This window comes from Crotalus tigris, unplaced genomic scaffold (assembly GCF_016545835.1).
Source record: "Crotalus tigris isolate CLP2741 ecotype Arizona unplaced genomic scaffold, ASM1654583v1 scf7180000024432.2438137, whole genome shotgun sequence".
NCBI lineage: Eukaryota > Metazoa > Chordata > Lepidosauria > Squamata > Viperidae > Crotalus > Crotalus tigris.
In genome coordinates this window covers 1,697,520-1,717,210 of record NW_024100599.1, presented here as the reverse complement: position 1 = coordinate 1,717,210, position 19,691 = coordinate 1,697,520, and the positions used below count along the sequence as shown (strand labels likewise).

Below are 19,691 nucleotides of genomic sequence, written 5' to 3'. Positions count from 1 at the left end.
TAAAGATTAGCTATTTTTCATGTTGTCATTAAAAACAACAGGAAAACAATCTTCCTTTGAATCTGGGGTTTTGAAAGGAAGCTTCCAGGTAACATTCTCTTAAGATATTTCAGTCATAACTTCTCTCCCTGTTCCTTTTTTATTCTTTTCTGAACAAGGTTCAGTTAGAAATGGACGTGTCACACAGTTGATAAAATAACATGCTGCAACAATTTTGTCTTGATTAAAAGCAACAGCAAGCGATCTTTAAATTGGCTTTTGTAAACAGTTAAAAGTAGGATGCCATTATGCAAATTATGCCCCTTATGAAGAAGCAACAGCGATGTCATCTTCCTCCACCCGTTGTCCCCTGTGTATACAGGTTTCCAACACTGTAGCTCTGTTACTGCTTACATCAGAGTTAACTTCTCTAGTGGGCTATTAATATCAGCAAAGAAACATTACAAACTGCACATTAAAAAAAATCTGTACTAAAAATTGAGGAGTCTAACTGAGGATACAAAAAAAAAAAATTCCTTCTGTAATTTCCCACATAGAAACACAAACATGCGTGCACGTGCACACACACACACAGAGAGAGAGAGAGAGAGAGAACTTATGTTGTATACTATTTTAAAGTTTTCAGGAAACAAAGCATCATCCAAACAACTTACATATCAGAAAAAAAGTAGGCTAAATATGTTCTTTAACAAGTTTCCAAAAAAGCCATGTTACGCTTTGCTATTCTTCTGTCACAAGGGAAGAACAGAGAAAACTCTGCAATCACAACAACTACAACTAAATCTTTAAAACTAAGACTCTTTTAAAACTCGGATTAAGAAATAGTGTTGAACAGTTAGTTAAGAAGTGGACAAGAAGTGGCATTTCACAGCATACACTTACCCATTGATGAAGAAGCTTTGAACTGTAGCAGTAATTCCCAACCAAGTGAGAAAAGTTGAGAATCCTGAAATACCATAGGCACACTTCTAACTATCCAGACTTTTTCTGCTGCAACATTGGCTGCAGTGTAAGGAAGAAGTGAAGGTATGTGGTCTAAACACAACAAAAGCCACTGCCTTACTCTAGATTAAATATGCAGGAAGAGGCCCCTTTGCATAAACACAAACACTCAGCAAATGAGTAACTGGCTCAAATCAGACGCCTGCTGTGCATTCTACCTGTCCTGATCTCTCCCAAGCTGCACAGCTTGTTTAATAGAGATGGTGGCTGAAAGATCACACAGCTACACGCAATCCTTTCTTAAAGAACAGCAATAACAACTAATAAATAGGAATAATATTAAGTACTAAATTGAGAGTTGCCTTTACAAAAGAAAATATTTCCTCACCCACACACCTTTCAAAGCAGTAGAAGACAAAGAGACAGACATGCAGAAAAGAACCTGTAGGTAGCAATACTTTCTCTAATTAAACCTCAAATTCATCAGAATTATAGGTTTTGATCTGCTAAGCAAGCTTTCTTTAAAAGTAGTTCTGTGATATTCTCAAAACTTTTTTTTCCAAGCAAATGTGTTGACAACTATACTGTTTATTTCCAAAAATGGACTTTGCAACTTACACCCTGAAATATGTGGAGGGGGGAAAAAAACATGATTTTTTTTCTTCCTCTTTGCTAGCTGTTTCAAAATCAGCAAGTAACAATTTTAATGCTCAAGCTGTGTTCTTTCAAAATTATTTTTATTGCATAAAATGTTCCAGAAAGGCGTCCGTTATATATATATTTAAAAAATCCATTACTTTCTATTAAGCTGTTCTACTTGATGGTAAAGGAGGTGGAAGAAAATGTAATACTTAAAAACAAACATATGACTCAGATTCTTTGTGACTTGCTCTGAAACAGTATGGGAAAAATCCAGCCAAAGTTTAATTCTATTGATTCTACATACATATATATTCATCATGCTATTTATTCCCTTTCAGGTTAAGCAACCTTATGCAAAGTGTAGAAAGGAAGCAAGAAATAGTAAAACAAATAAAGGACCGAGGTAAGAAAAGGAAATACTTAAATCTAAGTTATGTGAATACTTTTAACTCTGACTTTCTGTCCCTTTCCACAGTTTCATATATTGGGTGTTTTTTCCTGACTCTTCAGTTCTATGAAATAAATTCTGTCATTTTCAACAGGAATTAATGCCAAATAGAAATCAAATTGTAAGCACACATTAGCTGCCCTCATGGATATAAATTCTGGGAAGTATTGGGAGCCAGAACTGTTTGTGCACAAATATTCTGTCTTTCATTGTACACTCATATATCCAGGACTCTGGAAGCTCCTTGGCTTCTATTATATACCAAGAGAGGACATAACAGGGGAAGTTCTGTCATTATGGGGTTTTGTTTTTTTTTTTCAGTAGGAATACTAGTTATCCCAAAGGGAGAATCTTACCCTTAATAATTATCAGAAAATTTCTCCATTTCCTGAAAGATATTGGAGGAAATCGTCCATCCAGATTCACTGACCATAGATGTGGTGGAGAATTTGGAAATATTATTTGGGTCCAGCAATATTTAAAACTGTTCTTGCATTCAGAAGCTGGAATTTATTTCCTTGATATTTTGGAAAGTAATATTTAACAAACCATATTTAAAACCCTTACCAAAAAAATTCCAGGAGCACCTCTACTGGTCACTGTTTTTACACTGATCAGACCTTTAAAATAAGGTAGCAAATACGAAATCTAATCAGGATGCAAATAAAATACAGAGCAAAATGTAATCAGTCTATCACTATGTAAGAGCTTTTTTTTTATCCCCATGGAGGTCCTAATGATTGTTTTGGCACTTCTGCTGGTGGTGATGTGTGTGTGTATGTGTGTGTGTGAGAGAGAGGGGGGGGGAGGACTTGTTCAGTAAACCAATGGAAGTGCTGTTAGCGAAATCCAATATCACACCAAACACAATACAATTGAATATATTATACAATTACAAGTGGTTTCTGATTCCAAAGCTGTTGCAATACAAATTAATATTTGAATAAGAAAAATGAAATAAATCACACTATGTAACTAGATATCATTTTATTTTGGATTTGCCTATCTCTTCCGCTGTAAGACTCCTTTCCATAGGACTCTCTTAAGTGTGTGGTAAGATATCTGTAAGAAGATTCAAATGTTCAAAATACCATTTCCAGAAAAGCTCAACTGACTATATAGTTGTTAGGAAATAAAGCTAATAAAAAAGGTCCAGAGTTTTGAGGGAGGAGAGTGGGACCTCCAGAAAATAAACAGAGTATATAGTTTCAAAGGCTACAGACACAGACATTTCATTGTTCAAGCCAATTATCAGTGGAAAATAATAACAACAGATGGATTCAGAGTCACTGACTTTTCATAAGCACTTCATCTCTGCACAACAGATGATGAAATGTGAGAGCTATCTCAGAAAGGCAAAACATCTTTCAGTAAAAGAACTCTATACTCCAGATGGGGACCTTCTAAAGCAGCTGATTATCCTCTTATAATGTTTTGAAGATAGACTTACTATAACATTTCAAGAACTCATCAGATATGAAGAGAACAATGGCATCATTGTTTAGGAGGAGGGGAAACTGATTTATGACTGAAAATAGTCACACACATTTCTAGAAGGTTAGCAATGTGCATTTCCTGTTTCCAAATCAAGTGCTTTCAGCTTCAGATAAAGGCCTGATCCCATCCTTCATGAACTGGCATAAAACTAAAATGGGGATTTTGCCAATGGAATAGGCCCAAAATTGGAACGTCTGCTTCTGGCAGAAGAATAATTCTCCTTCCAGCATATACAGATACACACTTTTGCTACTTGGGAAATAAAATTCTCAAAATATCTGTCTCAAGAAAGAATATTCAGTTATTTAACGCGAAAAAGGAGGGCTGAATTATTAATTAACAGTTTCAGTACAGTGCTGCTGCCTACAAGTTATCCAGAACCTTGAAACAAATATGCTAGTTACTTAGGACATATAAGCGTTCAAACAATAGATTCATATACTTTTAGAAAATGTAATCCTTAAATATGTTGCAGGAAGCACTCATGAACTATACTGATGAATCAGGATAAATGAATATAGCTTGTCCTTTCTTTCCAATGGCACATAGGAAATCACTTCTGAAACCTATAAGAATTTCAGCAACAATGAAAGATCACTAACTTTGCTGATAGAGTAAACATATTTGAAAATAGCAAAAGAAACTACCCAAATTATAGCCCAGGATCAGTTAGATTGTATTTTCTGGTGATCAATTCCCATCCCAAAAAATGGAGATAATAATGAGTTGGATTACAATTATTTTAGCAACAGTAGTAGAAATGCCTTGCATATTAAAAACTACAGATGATTAATAATATCTATACAAAAGATTAATAGCTGTACATGTATTTTATCTATGTTGACCTATGATTGGTAAGTGAAGTAAATCAAACTGACATGTAGTAAATCATACATATCAATTTTTCACTATTACTCATATATTCTAGCAAATGAAGCATAATATGCTTTCAGCAAGAAGTAAGAGTAATATGCAAATTTTGATAGGTCAATTGATAAGCAAACCCAGTAAGTATTAGTTAAATATTCAGTTACAAAAACAGCCCCCTCCCTAACCATCTCAGACCTAATTTAAATTCCACAAATTTCAGTATTTTGGATAACATGAAAAACATTTATCATACTTTCAAGAATCTATATTAAGGTTCCCTTAATGTCTTCATCAATTACATTGTGTACACTCCCCCTTCAACTTTTTATTCCAAAATCAGCATCTGTATATAATGTGAGCATTTGTGTGTGTACAAATATATAATAAAATATATTTTATTAAAGAAATAAAGGAGATAGAAAAGGAAAGAAGCAGAAGAAAAAGAAACAGACAAAAACTTACGAAGTTATATTGAGCAAGCAAATCAATTTTTAAACTCAGCACTAAACCTTGACCACATGAAACAATATTTGTCAACCTTTCCATTATGGTAAAAGAGAGCCTGTTCAAAGTATTCCAAAAACAAGATTTTTACAAATCCAAAATTGTACATGGAGTGTGTGGCACTGTCTTTTTTTCGGAGAGGGTTGGATAAACTGTAGAGGGAAAAAACAGACTGAAGCTCTTGCCGTATTCTTAATTGATATCAAGAATCTAGCCGCTTATTTGAATTCGGTATGTCTAGTTTAATGAAGAAAAGGACGAGGGGTGACATGATAGCAGTGTTCCAATATCTCAAGGGCTGCCACAAAGAAGAGGGAGTCAAGCTATTTTCCAAGGCGCCTGAAGGCAGGACAAGAAGCAACAGATGGAAACTAATCAAGGAGAGAAGCAATCTAGAACTAAGGAGAAACTTCCTAACAGTTAGAACAATTAACCAGTGGAACAACCTGCCTCCAGAAGTGGTGAATGCTCCAACACTGGAAGTTTTTAAGAAGAGACTGGACAGCCATTTGTCTGAAATAGTATAGGGTTTCCTGCCTGAGTAGGGGGTTAGATAGATGACCTCCAAGGTCCCTTCCAACTTTATCATCATCATCATTATTTTGAAATAAACATGGCCTATATATAGTATGAATTTAGTAAACATAACCTATTTATTCTTTTATCTATATATCTCTTTATCTTTGAACTTCAATCCTATGGCTTCATAGATTTGTTCATGTAATTTTCTTGGCAATAGGAAAAGAAAAAAAGGTTTGCCACTATCTTCTTTTAAAATGTGCTGCTAAACTTCCAAATCTCATACTGGGATTTTCTAATGATCTCCTTTTCCATTATTAATCAGGTTCAATTCTAATTACTTTGTTGTTGAAATCAGCCTGAGATAACAAAAATACTTGAAGGCCAACATTAATCTGATGCCTTTCACTCATTTACCTATTTATTTATTATATTTAAGGATAGGTTTTGCTTAACAATGGTAATTTGGACTGGAATTTTTACCATTAAGTGAAGCAGATGTAAGGCGAGATGTCAAGTGGCCGCATCACTTAGCAACAGCAATCCCATCTGCCCATATTCAAACTATCAAGGCTGAGAAAATATTGCTTTAGGAATTTGATTCTAGAAGTGATGTTTTAATTGGAATATACTGTAAATATATAGGCTTACTGTTTGATTGATTGAAACACTGCCACCCAGGAATCCCTGACTCCTGTAAGCTGCAACATACAGCTTTCCATATCAAAATCCCTTCCTCAAATGTCAGTTCTTTGATAGTCAATATTAGATTATCATAGATGACAACAAAGAGATTAAACACAGTAATTCTTTGTTGCCTTCTAGTAGGAACGTGGTCAACCCATAATTCTAAGGAATTTAAACCAATTTCAATAATTATTAACTATATTTAAGGATAGTTTTTGCTTTCAATAATTTATATGATACAAAAGGTAAGTAAAAAGAAAACAAAAGTTTTGTGAAGTTCATAACGTAACTTAAGCATTATGTATGTCATCTGGAGGGGAACTTTCACAAGTTGGTTGAGCTTAGGAAAGCACCTATTATGGTCCTTACAATGTCACATATTGAAGTTGTATAGCAAGTAGTCAGGACATATCCATTCTGGGTGCACTGGAAATCCAGGTTGTGGGGCCGCAAAATATATGTCATATCTTACTGTTATTTCTCTGGGAAGGGTGAGAGCAAAGCAAACCATCTGTGTGGATGTGGCTTAAGATGTGTGAAACCACAAATATTATACTTGTGGTAAAATACTCATAGTAGCACGTGAGCATTTTGCTGCCTACATTTGCTGTATGCCTCAGACATTTTTCTAGTTTTGTCTCATGGAATGGAATTAACATAATGAAGTATTTACACGTTATATTTTGAATATTTCCAAGGAAGAAATATTTTCAAGGAAGAAGTATTTGGAGTAAACTAATAATCTGATATGCAATCCACCAAACCTTCCAAACATAAAATATTCGGACATAAACCAAGTTAATTCTAAATTAAATTAAATCAGAAGTATGAATTATATTATAAATGATTTTCACATATTATCACTGTGAATCTGAATATTTCCATAAGAATTTGACATATGATGCTCTTCACCTTGTACAATTAAGCAAAGTAACAATTTAACTACGATGTGTTGATATATGAAATTGATCATTTCATAGAATGCAATGAAAGACCAGGTAGTTGGGTTTGTGGAACCTCACTTGAGATTATCTAATCCACAAAAAGGATTATAACAAAACTATTTTATAGCCAATCATGGGGGAGAGGGCAAAGTATTATTAGCCCCATCTGTGCCATCCTGTATGCTATTTCATCTTGTAATATCGTCTTCTTTGCCTTTTAATCTGATTTTACTAGCACATTATACATCAACGAAACAGGGTACATGAAATTATGGGAGATATATTTCCCTTAAGGATTCCTGCAGAGTATCTCCAGTCTATTGCCAGCTAAAACAGAACAAGTTAACAAAGTTGAGGATAGCCCTAACTCATATCCTTTTGATGTGTTGATATTGTTTAATATCATTGAGACCATTTTTTTATCAATTTAATGACAGATACAAGCAGGAAAATAAAATTGGTATGTATTAAAGAGCAAGATTATAAAACAAAAGAAACTGGGAATTTTAATCCAATCTAGAAAAGAAATTCATCAGTTTAGAAGTTGGGGTCTTTTACCCCAAAAGCTATATACCGCCGGCATCTTTATGCTGAAATAGGCACAAACATTTGGATTAATTAACCTCCTAAAATAGAAATGTTTATAATAGTTACAGCATAAAGTTAAAGGATTATTAAGGTTATTGATGGTGAGAACAACAATTTTTAATGTATTATAATTGCTTCTATATTCTAAACATTTTGAGAAGGATGCTCTTACCCTCTTTACTAGTAAGGTGGGCATCCAATAAATTTAATAAATAGAATACAGCTGAAAGGGACTTTGGAGGTCTTCTAGTCCAGCACCCTGCTCAAGTAGAACCTATAGCATCTCAGACAAGCGACTGTCTTGCCTCTTCTTAAAAATCTCCAGTGATGGAGCAGCCACGATTTCTGGGGGCAAGCTATTCCACTGGTTAATTGTCCTCAATATCATGAAGTTTCTCCTTAATTCCAGGTCGCTTCTTTCTTTGATCAGTTTCCAACCATTGTTTCTTGTCCTGCCCTCTGATGCTTTGGTGAATAATGTGACCCCCTCTTCTTTGTGGCAGCCCCTCAAATACTGGAATACTGCTATCCTGTCTCCCCTATTTTTTCTTTTCTTTAGACTAGCCAAACCCAAGTCCTGCAGCCGTTCTTCGTATGTTTTAGTCTCCAGGCCTTTGATCATCTTTGTTGTTCTTCTCTGAATTTTTTCCAAACTCTCAATATCTTTTTTGTGATATGGTGACTAAAATTGGTTACAGTATTCCAGGTGTGGTCTTACTAGGGTTTTATAAAGCGATACTAATATCTTGCGTGATCTTGATTCTATGCCTCTGTTTATACCACCGAAGATTGTATTAGCTTTTTGGGCTGCTGCTGCACACTGCTGGTTCATGGCTAAGTGATCGTCCACTAGGACTCCAAGGTCCCTTTCATAGTTATTGTTTTTAACTTAGATCTTGCCCAATCTGTAATTTTACCTTTGATTTTTCCTACCTAAATGTAGAACTTTCCTTTTCTCCACATTGAAGCTCATCTTGTTGGGCCCATTGTTCATGTTTGTTATGATCTTTTTGGATCCTGAGTTTGTCTTCTGGGGTACTGCATCCTCCTGCCAGTTTGGTGTCATCTGCAAATTTGATGAGTTCCCCTTCAATTCCCTTGTCTAAGTCATTGACAAAAATATTGAAGAGTATTGGGCCTAAGACAGAACCTTGTGGTACACTGCTTACTTCCCTCCATGTGGATGTAGTACCATTGAGGACTACTTGTTGAGTACTGTTTGCCAGCCAGCTACAGATCCATCTGGTGGTGATATTGTCTATTCCACCTTTTTCTAGCTTACCAAGGAGTAGGTTGTGGTCTACATTATAAAATGCCTTGCTGAAGTCTAAGTATGCTATGTCCACAGTATTTCGCTGCTCTATTAATTTAGTCACTTTATCGAAGAATGAAATAAGATTGGTTTAGCATGATCTGCTTTTAACAAACCCATGCTGGCTACTAGTTATAACTTTGTTTGCATCTAGTTGTTCAAAGATCTGTTTTTTTATTATCTTTTCTAGGATCTTCCCAGGTATCGATGTTAAACTGATTGGTCTGTAGTTTCCTGGATCTGTTTTTTTTTCCCGTTCTTGAAGATGGGAACCACACCCAATCATCAAGTACTTCCCCGGTTCTCCAGGATTTTTGAAGGATGTGGTTTAATGGTTCTGAGATAACATCTGCCAGCAGAACTCTGGGATGTAATTTGTCAGGCCCTGGTGATTTATATTCGTCAAGGAAGGATAGGTGTTCTCTTGCCATTTTCTTGCTTAATTTTTGTTTCTAATTTGTCTTTTGCAGTGATTTTTTTGGTAAGTTGAGCTATAGTTTCTTTTTGTGTGAAGACTGATGCAAAGTATGAGTTAAGCAGCTCTGCTTTCTCCCTGTTGCCTGTTATTTCCTTGCCATCTTCTCTCTTTAGTGGGCCAACAGTTTCCTTGACTTTTTTTCTTGTTGTTAATATGTTGGAAGAAACTTTTCTTATTATCCATGATTTCTGTTGCAAGTCTTTGTTCGTTCTAAGCCTTTGCTTTCCTGACTTCATCTTTGTATGTTCTGGCTGTCAGCTGATAATCAGCTTATTTATGTGCCTCTCTTTCCATTTTTTTTGTACTTTTTGACTTTCAGTATGTTAGAGAGATCTTTGTGCAGCCATGCTGATTTCTTCTTGAATTTGTTTTTCTTTTTCAGTGGTATTGTGCTGCTCTAGGCTTTTATGATCACATTTTTCAGAGTTTTCCATGCTTCTTGGATTGTTTTCCCCTTTAGGATTTTCATCCATGGCATCTTTCCTAGGTTCTCTCTGAGTTAATAATGATAATAATGATAATAAAGTTGGAAGGGACCTTGGAGGTCATCTAGTCCAACCCCCTGCTTGGGCAGGAAACCCTATACCATTTTGGACAAATGGCTGTCCAATTTCTTCTTTAAAACTTCTAGTGTTGGCGCATTCACTGCTTCTGGAGGCAGGTTGTTCCATTGGTTAATTGTTCTAACTGTCAGGAAGTTTGTCCTTAGTTCTAAGTTGCTTCTCTCTTTGGTTAGTTTCCACCCGTTGCTCCTTGTCCTGCCTTCAGGCGCTTTGGAAAATAGCTTGACTCCCTCTTCTTTGTGGAAGCCCTGAGATATTGGAACACTGCTATCATGTCACCCCTCATCCTTCTCTTCGTTAAACTAGACATACCCAATTCCAGCAACCGTTCCTTATATGTTTTAGCCTCCAGTCCCCTAATCATCTTTGTTGCTCTTCTCTGTACTCTTTCTAGACTCTCAACATCTTTTTTACATCGTGGTGACCAAAACTGGATGAAGTATTCCAAGTGTGGCTTTACCAAGACATTGTAAAGCGGTATTAATACTTCATGTAATCTTGATTCTATCCCTCTGTTAATGCAGCCTAGCACTGTGTTGGCTTTTTTGGCAGCTACAGCATACTGCTGGCTCATATTTAAATTGTTCACTAGGACTCCAAGATCCCTCTCACAGTTACTACTATTGAGCAAGGTACCCCCTATACTATACCTGTACATTTGGTTTTTCTTGCCTAAATGTAGAACCTTACTTTTTTCACCATTGAATTTCATTTTGTTAGATAGAGCCCAGTGTTCAAGTCTGTCCAGATCCTCCTGTATCCTAAGCCTGTCTTCTGGAGTGTTGGCTATTCCTGCCAGCTTGGTGTCGTCTACAAATTTGATGAGTTCCCCATCTATCCCCTCATCCAGATCGTTGATGAAGATGTTGAAGAGCACTGGGCCCAGAACAGTGCCCTGGGGCACCCCACTACACACTTCCCTCCATGTAGATGCGGTTCCATTGAGGACCACACGCTGAGTACAGCCGGTCAGCCAGCTACGGATCCATCTGATGGTGATGCTGTCTAACCCACATTTTTCTATCTTATCAAGTAGTAGGTTATGATCTACTTTGTCAAATGCCTTACTGAAGTCCAAGTAAATTATATCCACAGCATTCCTCTGGTCCACTAATTTTGTCATTTGGTCAAAGAATGCAATAAGATTTGTCTGGCATGATCTGTTTTTGACAAACCCGTGTTGGCTTTTAGTAATGACTTTGTTTGCCTCTAGGTGTTCACTGATTCTTTGCTTGATTATCTTTTCCAGAATCTTCCCAGGTATTGAGGTCAGGCTGATAGGTCTATAATTTCCTGGGTCCTTTTTTTTTTTTTCCTTTTTTGAAGATGGGAACTACATCAGCTCTTTTCCAGTCCTCTGATAGTTCCCCAGTGCTAGGGAAGTTAAGTTGTCGCAGGAGAGTACAGTTGAGAGGGCCAATATCTGTCTGCGGATAGTATTGACTGACAGGCCCTTATTAAGACCCTCCAGTAGGTAATCTAGGATATTGGGAATAGATACTGCGGTCGGGTCTAGGTGAAGCGAAGCGCACCACCTACAAAATCCCTTCCACGTAGCGTCATAAATCCTATTAGTGGACGCTCTTCGTGATGCCTGTATGATCGATATCACCCCTGCAGAATAAGATTGTTTAGTTAAGCTTTGCCGCTCAAATGCCAAGCGGCTAGTTGTAGCCACTGGGGATCTGGGTGTACAAGCTTGCCCTGACTGAGTTTTACCTTGTTCGGGGGGATCCTCCACGGAGGTGATATCGAAAGGTCCACGAGGTCGGCAAACCACGGGCGCCGTGGCCAGTGAGGAGCAATGCAGACCATTTCTGCGCCCTCCAGGATCATCTTGCGTATGGTTGCCGGTATTAATGGCAGTGGTGGGAAGGCGTACAGGAGTTGCGCCGGCCACCGGCACCTGAGAGCATCCGTTCCCTCCGATCCCGGGGACGGGAATCTGGAGAAGAACCTGGGGAGCTGTGTGTTCTTGTGGTTGGCAAATAGATCTAGGTGCGGTTGTCCGAACCTCCGGGAGATCTCCTCGAAGAGAGCCGGGTCCAGACGCCATTCCGACTGGTCCACCTTGGCTCTGCTCAGGGAGTCTGCCTGGGTGTTTGTCTCCCCTGAGATGTGTTCCGCTCTGATGGAACTCACATTGGCTTCTGCCCACCGAGCCAGAGCCAATGCTTCCTTCATTAGTTCCACTGATTTCGTTCCTCCCTCCTTGTTTACATGCGCCTTGGCTGCTACATTGTCTGTAAGCACGAGGACGTGCCTCCTCGTTACTAGGTGTGAGAAATGACGGAGGGCCAGGTGTATGGCCCGGAGCTCTAGCCAGTTGATGCTGTGTGACAGGTCCTTCTGACCCCACTGGCCCTGTGCTATCTGGGTCCCCAGATGGGCTCCCCATCCGAACAGGCTCGCATCTGTCGTGAGCGTGACCCTGTTCGGTTCCCTGAATATGCTCCCCTTGAGTGTCATGGGGGATAGCCACCATTTTAGTGATTTCATCACCTGTGCTGGTACCGGCACTCTCCTGCTGGAGGTGCTGAGGTTCCTCCTCTGGTAGGGTAGGAGGAACCACTGCAACTCCCTCGAGTGGAGCCTTGCCCATGGGATGATGCCCATGCAAGATATCATCTTCCCCAGGAGCTTCGAGAGTTGTAGCAAGGGCACTCTCCTGATCTTTTGAATTTGGTGGATTAGCTTGGATATGCTGATCAGTCGCTCCTGGGAAAGGAATACCCTGCACTGTGACGTGTCTATCACCGCGCCCAGGTGTTGCAGTCTCCTTGAGGGAATGAGGTGGCTCTTGTTTAGATTGACCGAGAATCCGTGCCCCTGTAGGGTTCGGATCGTGGTCTTGAGATCTGCCCTTGCTTGTTCCTGAGATCTGGACTGAATCAAGATGTCGTCCAGATAAAACTGTACGCGAACCGGCATCAGCCTGAGATGGGCTGCTATTACAGCTAGGATTTTGGTAAATACCCTTGGTGCTGAAGATAGTCCGAAGGGTAAGGCCCTGTATTGGTAATGCCGGCCCGCGTAGGTAAATCTGAGGAATTTCCGGTAGCTGGGATGGATGGGAATGTGTAGGTACGCCTCTGTGAGATCTATTGAGGATAATAGATCGTCTTCCCTGACGCTGGCTAGGATGGACTTCAATGAGTGCATCTTGAACTTCCTGTACTTTATGAAATGATTCAGGCCCTTCAGGTCCAATATTGCTCTCCACCCTCCTGATGTCTTTGGAATAACGAAGAGGATGGAATAAAATCCTCTTCCCTCCTCTTCCTTTGGTACCCTCTCTATGGCTTGAATTGACAGGAGGTGAGCTATGGCCGAAGTTATCAGCCTCGTCTTGTGTACCTTTCTGGAGATGGGGCATCTGATGAACCGGCTTGGTGGGGGAGAACAAAAGTCTAAGGTCAGGCCATGCCTGATCGTTTCCAAGACCCAGGCGTCGGTGGTGGTCTGCTCCCAGACCTCGATGAAGTTTCCTAACCGACCCCCGATGGGAGTGTCCTGTTTGGCGTCACTTGGTACGCTTAAAGGATCTGCCTCCCGCTCCCCTATATGGGCGTCTGGACTGGAACTGGCCTCTGGCTCCCGGGCTTTGGCGATCCTGGGTTCGATCCTGTCTCGGATAGAAGGATCGTGAGCCTCTGGGCCAGTCCCAGGATTGCCCTGATCGAAAGGGCTGTCTCCATTCCCAGGGGCTTCCTGGGCGGGAGCCCTGTCTCCGGAAGTCCTGACTGCCTCTCCTGTCTAACTTCTTTGATGGATGCACTAGGATTTTTTTCTTGTCTCTGCCTTCGCTGACGTGTGGGTCCAGAATGGAACCAAACAGGGCTTCTCCACTGTATTTGGACGTCGAAAGACGCCATTTGGACCTCAGGTCTGTCTTCCAATTTTTGAGCCACAGTAGCCTTCGCGAGGCCACTGTGGCCGCAATGGACCTTGCCGCATACTTTGTTGCGTACAGTGAAGCGTCAGACACGAATTGAGAGGCCGCGAGGAGCTTGGCCAATGTTTGGTGTACTCTGACCTGGTCTGGAGGCACCGTGCCTTGCAGTTCCCTCAGCCACATGATACTGGCCCTCGCGAAGAATGATGATGAAGTGGCTGCTCTGGCCGCCCAGGCTGCAGCCATATGGGAACGCCGGAGGGAGTGTTCAAATTTCTTCTCCTCAGGTCTCAAGACCTCCGCCATGTCTCCTGGAATCACGGAGGTAGAAAATAATGAGATCAAGGGGTTATCTACAGTGGGAACCTCTAACATGTTAGAGAAGGAGGGAGATAGGTTGAAAAGCTTTCTTTCCGCGCTGTTAGGTGCCGGCGGGCTCGCAAGTGAGGACCATTGTTCCTCCAGCGTGGTCATAAAGACCTCCGCACATGGGATGTACTTATCCTGTGGAACCTTTTTGGCAAATAGAGGATTGGCCTCCTTGCTTGTTGAGGGCTTCTCATCCTGTACTGATGTTAGGTTGACTGTGGAAACTGCCTTTATCAGGAGTGATTTTAGGAGCGCTGGGTTAAAGAGGCCAGAGCTTGTCGCCTGCTCAGGTGCGGTCTCCTCGTCCTCCGAGAGGGGCATGTCTGACATGTCCAGGTCTACTGAGTCACCCTCTCCCAATTGAGAGGAAGTTTCAGAGATGCTGGTAGGGGGCGGCCTAGCCCGTCCCTTACGGGGTGTGTGAAAGGCCACTTGCCCCTTAGAAGCCATGAACTGGGAGAATGCATCCTGCATGAATGCATGAAATTGTGCCGACCATATGTTCTCCTGCGCCTTGTCGTTGGGGTGAGGCGCTGGAGTGTGGTCGGGTGAAGAAGCTGGTGAGGAGGGATTGGAGGAATCTAACTGTTCAGTTTCCCCAGGAGGAGACCAAGTCTTGAGCACTTCCTCGGCAGTAGGTTCTGTGCTGGGTGCCACCCCTGGGACAGGGGAAACCAAATTTGTCCCATTGACATTGGTTCTCTGTGCTCTGCTAATTTGCCTTTCTAAAGCCAAATGTCTCCTCAAAGCCTCTCGCTCAGCCGTTTTGGACTGTCCCTTCTGAGAAAGGTGCTTTGTTTTAGCTTTCTTCTTCCCCCCCACCTCTGATTCAGAAGATCTGCGTTTTTGTTGTTGCTGTGGGGGGGACAATTGAGGGACCTGTGTGACTGAATACGAGACATTGTCTGCCATTGTGCCAGACACCCCGAGTAGGCAATGCCTGGAATGGGGGAATGAGATACGCAGATCAGATGCAGATGCTTGGGGCTGTGCCCTCTTCTGCCTATACAAACAATGGCCGGACAGACAGGAATCTTTGGACAGAAGATCCTGCAAGGCAGTGACTAAAGGTCACTATAGGAACAGTTAGGAAAAGAAAAAATATTCCTCCTCACCTCCTCACCTAGTCCAGACAAAAGTACAGTTTATATCTCTCTCTCCCCCGGTCTGTGGCTGTGGTAGCAGACCACGCTCAGAACTGATAGAGGTTCTAATCTTTTATTCCTCTTCCTTCCTCTTGCCCAAGTGTCTTAATGTAAAGGAAAAAAGCGGCGGCTAAACTGCTCGTTTAAAATGGCGAATGGGAGGAAGCCCCGCCTCCCAATAGTAGCCGGATGAGCCACGAGGCTCCAACAATGGCGGGTCTTTAATAGCCAGCAATAGGGTAATTAACCGGCTTGAATGGCTCTTTTGTCCTTAAGGGGGCTGTGCCTCTCCGCTGGGGGAGAAAAAACGGCGCTGAGGCTCTGCCGGTCGGTTTGGGCGCGCTGCGCTTCTCGCGCCGCTCAGCTGATCAGCGCTCTGTTTTCCCGCGCCGCTCAGCTGTTTGGCGCTGAACGGCGCCTCAGCTCCTCCGCCGGACCGAGTGGCCTCCGTGCCACTCAGCTGCCCGGCGGGTGGTCCGGGAAATGTCCCCGCACCAAACAGCTGTTTGGCGGGTCGGGGATCCGCGGAAGATCCACTGACCGGCCCGAGCCCCCCTGGCTAACCGCCCTGGCGATCTCTCACCACTCCGACGATCCTGGCTGGGAGTCCGTCGGTGTTCTATTCCTCTGCCCGGGATCCCTGCCTGCTGCACAAAAGGGGAGGAAAAAAAAAAAAACAACTGGAAGAGGATATTCTTTTCTTTGTGAAAACTCTTCTTTCCTAAGAGCTGCTTCTCGCACTTCTACCAGGCTTCGAGACTGAGTCAAAACTGGGGTCACGCCCAAAGGAAGGGGTGTGGCCGAAGTTTTTACCCAGTCTGCCAGGCAGGAAGGCCGTCATAGAACCCATCCATTTGGACTCTACAGCCATCCTGCTGGAGAACCTTACTTTTTTCACCATTGAATTTCATTTTGTTAGATAGAGCCCAGTGTTCAAGTCTGTCCAGATCCTCCTGTATCCTAAGCCTGTCTTCTGGAGTGTTGGCTATTCCTGCCAGCTTGATGTCGTCTACAAATTTGATGAGTTCCCCATCTATCCCCTCATCCAGATCGTTGATGAAGATGTTGAAGAGCACTGGGCCCAGAACAGTGCCCTGGGGCACCCCACTACACACTTCCCTCCATGTAGATGCGGTTCCATTGAGGACCACACGCTGAGTACAGCCGGTCAGCCAGCTACGGATCCATCTGATGGTGATGCTGTCTAACCCACATTTTTCTATCTTATCAAGTAGTAGGTTATGATCTACTTTGTCAAATGCCTTACTGAAGTCCAAGTAAATTATATCCACAGCATTCCTCTGGTCCACTAATTTTGTCATTTGGTCAAAGAATGCAATAAGATTTGTCTGGCATGATCTGTTTTTGACAAACCCGTGTTGGCTTTTAGTAATGACTTTGTTTGCCTCTAGGTGTTCACTGATTCTTTGCTTGATTATCTTTTCCAGAATCTTCCCAGGTATTGAGGTCAGGCTGATAGGTCTATAATTTCCTGGGTCCTTTTTTTTTTTTTTCCTTTTTTGAAGATGGGAACTACATCAGCTCTTTTCCAGTCCTCTGATAGTTCCCCAGTGCTCCAGGATCTTTGAAAAATATAGTTCAGTGGTTCTAAGATCACATCTGCCAGTTCTTTAAGAACCTTGGGGTGTAATCCATCTGGTCCTGGTGATTTGAACTCATCTACGCTGGACAGGTGTTCACTTACCATTTTCTTGCCTATCTTAACTTGTATTTCTATTTTGTTTTTTTATGGCACTATTTTTAATAGTCGGTCTGTTTTTTCCCTTTGTGTAAAGACAGATGCGAAAAACGAGTTAAATAGTTTGTTAAAGTCAGCTCTTTTGAAGTTCAAGACGTTGGTTGGATTGTTTTCTGTTGCTAGTGTTTGCATTATATTAAATTCCAGTATGACGTGGTCACTTTCGCCCAAGGTGCCGGCAACTTCAATTCCCTCTATCACGTCTTCTCTATTAGTTAGAATTAAATCCAGTATGGCTTTATGTCTAGTTCCCTAGTTCTAATATGCCTGGCCCAGAATTACAAAGCTTTATGGAAGACATTGAAATCATACTGAAATGGACAAGATTTCTCTCGTAAACGAATTGTCATACTGTACAGTTCAGTGTCCATTTTAAATTCACCTATATATAAATGTGTTTTTTTGTGTTTTACTATATTGTTAAAAATTTCTTAACTATATAAAATTATTTCTGCTTAACCATTTCCAATTCTTCCCACCTATGTGATTTCTGGTTTTTTTCCTCTTTCAAAACTTTCAGAAGATGACAAGCATAATGTTAAGCTATCATTTTGCACTATGTGATCAAAACTGTTCAGGTTTTAGGTTTGCATATTCCACCCTGACTTTTCCTTCCTGGTTCAGTCATGACACTGAAACCAGAAATGTTAGTTTGAGTTTGAAAGTAGCTGGAATTGAACTAGGAACTAATTTAGCTTCTGATAATATAACATTTAACTTATCAAGGTAACTTGGGTATTAAATGTAGCCTAGGAAAGACGGCAGTATGAAGAATAATTGCAGTATCGTTTTAAATGGAAGATTATACTATCCTTGATTAGGAATTTTTCTTCTTTAGTAAGGCAGTGTCAACTCAAGTAATTTTTGGATATACTAACATCACATAAAACAAACTACATAAAATATACTGCAGTGTCAGGCCTACCTGAATTATATTTTTAAAACAAAATTAAAATAAATTTGGTTAGAACTTTGTTTCTACCAGCAGATCATCCCCTAAACAGAGGACCACGAATTGGACATGTCTTCTACCCCTCATATATCCTCATTTGCCTACCAAAATTTGCTCTAGGAAGCACCTGCATATGTCTATGTGTGAACTACAGACAGTAGGGGGAGAATAAGCATGTTTCCTCTTTCTCTTGGGCTAGCAAAATCTTCTGGTGTAGCTTTGTTTCATTTTTAAATGGGAAGACACCTTTGTTTCATGGATGACTACTTAGGATACAAAGCATTGTGCAATTAGTAAACCTATAAAAACAGCTAAGTGTCACATTGGAATAATTACAAGTTGCTAAGCAGCCTATAATGAGCAATTACTACATGCACAGAAAAGGCATTGTGGTTGCTATTTTTGATCACTAATTTCAACCAGAGAGGTGGCACCTGCCTTTTCCTGCAATTGAAAAATTTGAAGCCTGCTTAGAACAAGCTTGATATGTCCCTACATGCAGCAGGGTTTAGTCTGCTTAGTGTTACACGTGATCATGTGTGGATTTAACACATGGAACATGAGTATTTAGTCTCACTTCCTACATCCTTATCCTTAAAGCTGATTAACCCTAACCAGTGACTGAGTAAAGTTGGGTTTCCAATGTTGCAGTGGTCTTCTTCCAAGAATAGAAAATTCTTCAGATCCTTTTCCTTAACACAAAAAGTTTTAACACTGAGAATTGAAGAGGTTTCCTGGGGAAAGGGCATGCTCATAATCTTCCACACTTTTCGTTCTCACATGTCTATCAGTTCATACTGTGTAGGAAGAATTTCTTTTCAGATAACATGGTTATTTAACTATTAAACTATACAAGCTTTGAAGCACATCATGATCACAATGGGGATAGGCTAGCATAGTGGAAAGCAGAGTAGCAAACCACTGGATACTTCAGTTTTTTATTTACAAGTAGTTCAGATTTCTTTCAATTAAGTGGCAGAATATACTACTTTTGGAAGTATTCCAGGAAAGTATCTAGTGTCTATGCTACTTTCAATCATGTTATAATACTAAAAGAGCTCAGGTTTGGATTTAGTACCTGAAATTACACTATGTATATGCAGTGAGGAAAGAAAAATCACTAGTTTTTGTGTGGTAATTAGTTATCGTGTGTTAAATCTGCCTATAAAGCAAAAATATCGTATATTTTTACTGATTCAGATCTTTTTTCTTAAAAAAAAACCTAATGAAAAAAGTTGCCAACTGATAAAGATCACAGGTAGGCCATCTGATGCCTATCAGATGTGTTTTACTTAAATTTCAAAACTCTTTCCATAGGACACTGCAAAATATATGATTGATGTTGCCTACCTCTTACATACTGACCACTCACTGGTCTATAGAGTCAGCTGTCCACAAACCTCCTTCCTTCTCTTGATAAATATAAGCATTGTATATACATTTTGAAGTTGCAATCCAGATAGAGTTTTGGGGCAAACTAGGTGATTTTGGACAATATCAATTAAAACGGTCCATACTTTGACCAATATGCAAAGTGTAATCAACTGTGTTCATTGTCTCCTACAGCCCCTAATACG

General features: G+C 40.6%; 1 protein-coding gene across 7 annotated transcripts in view; it reads right to left on the bottom strand.

Annotated features, from left to right (window-relative positions):
• The window catches only part of FOXP1 (forkhead box P1), a 666,111-nt gene that overhangs the window by 370,446 nt on the left and 275,974 nt on the right, over positions 1 to 19,691 (bottom strand). Inside the window, exon 1 of one of the 7 annotated variants that reach the window (XM_039330822.1) lies at positions 883 to 950. The exons of the other annotated variants lie outside the window; for them this stretch is intronic. The gene's annotated coding sequence lies outside the window, so the exon portion shown is untranslated. Of the gene's footprint in view, positions 1 to 882; positions 951 to 19,691 lie in introns of those variants that run through there. 7 annotated transcript variants of the gene reach the window in all.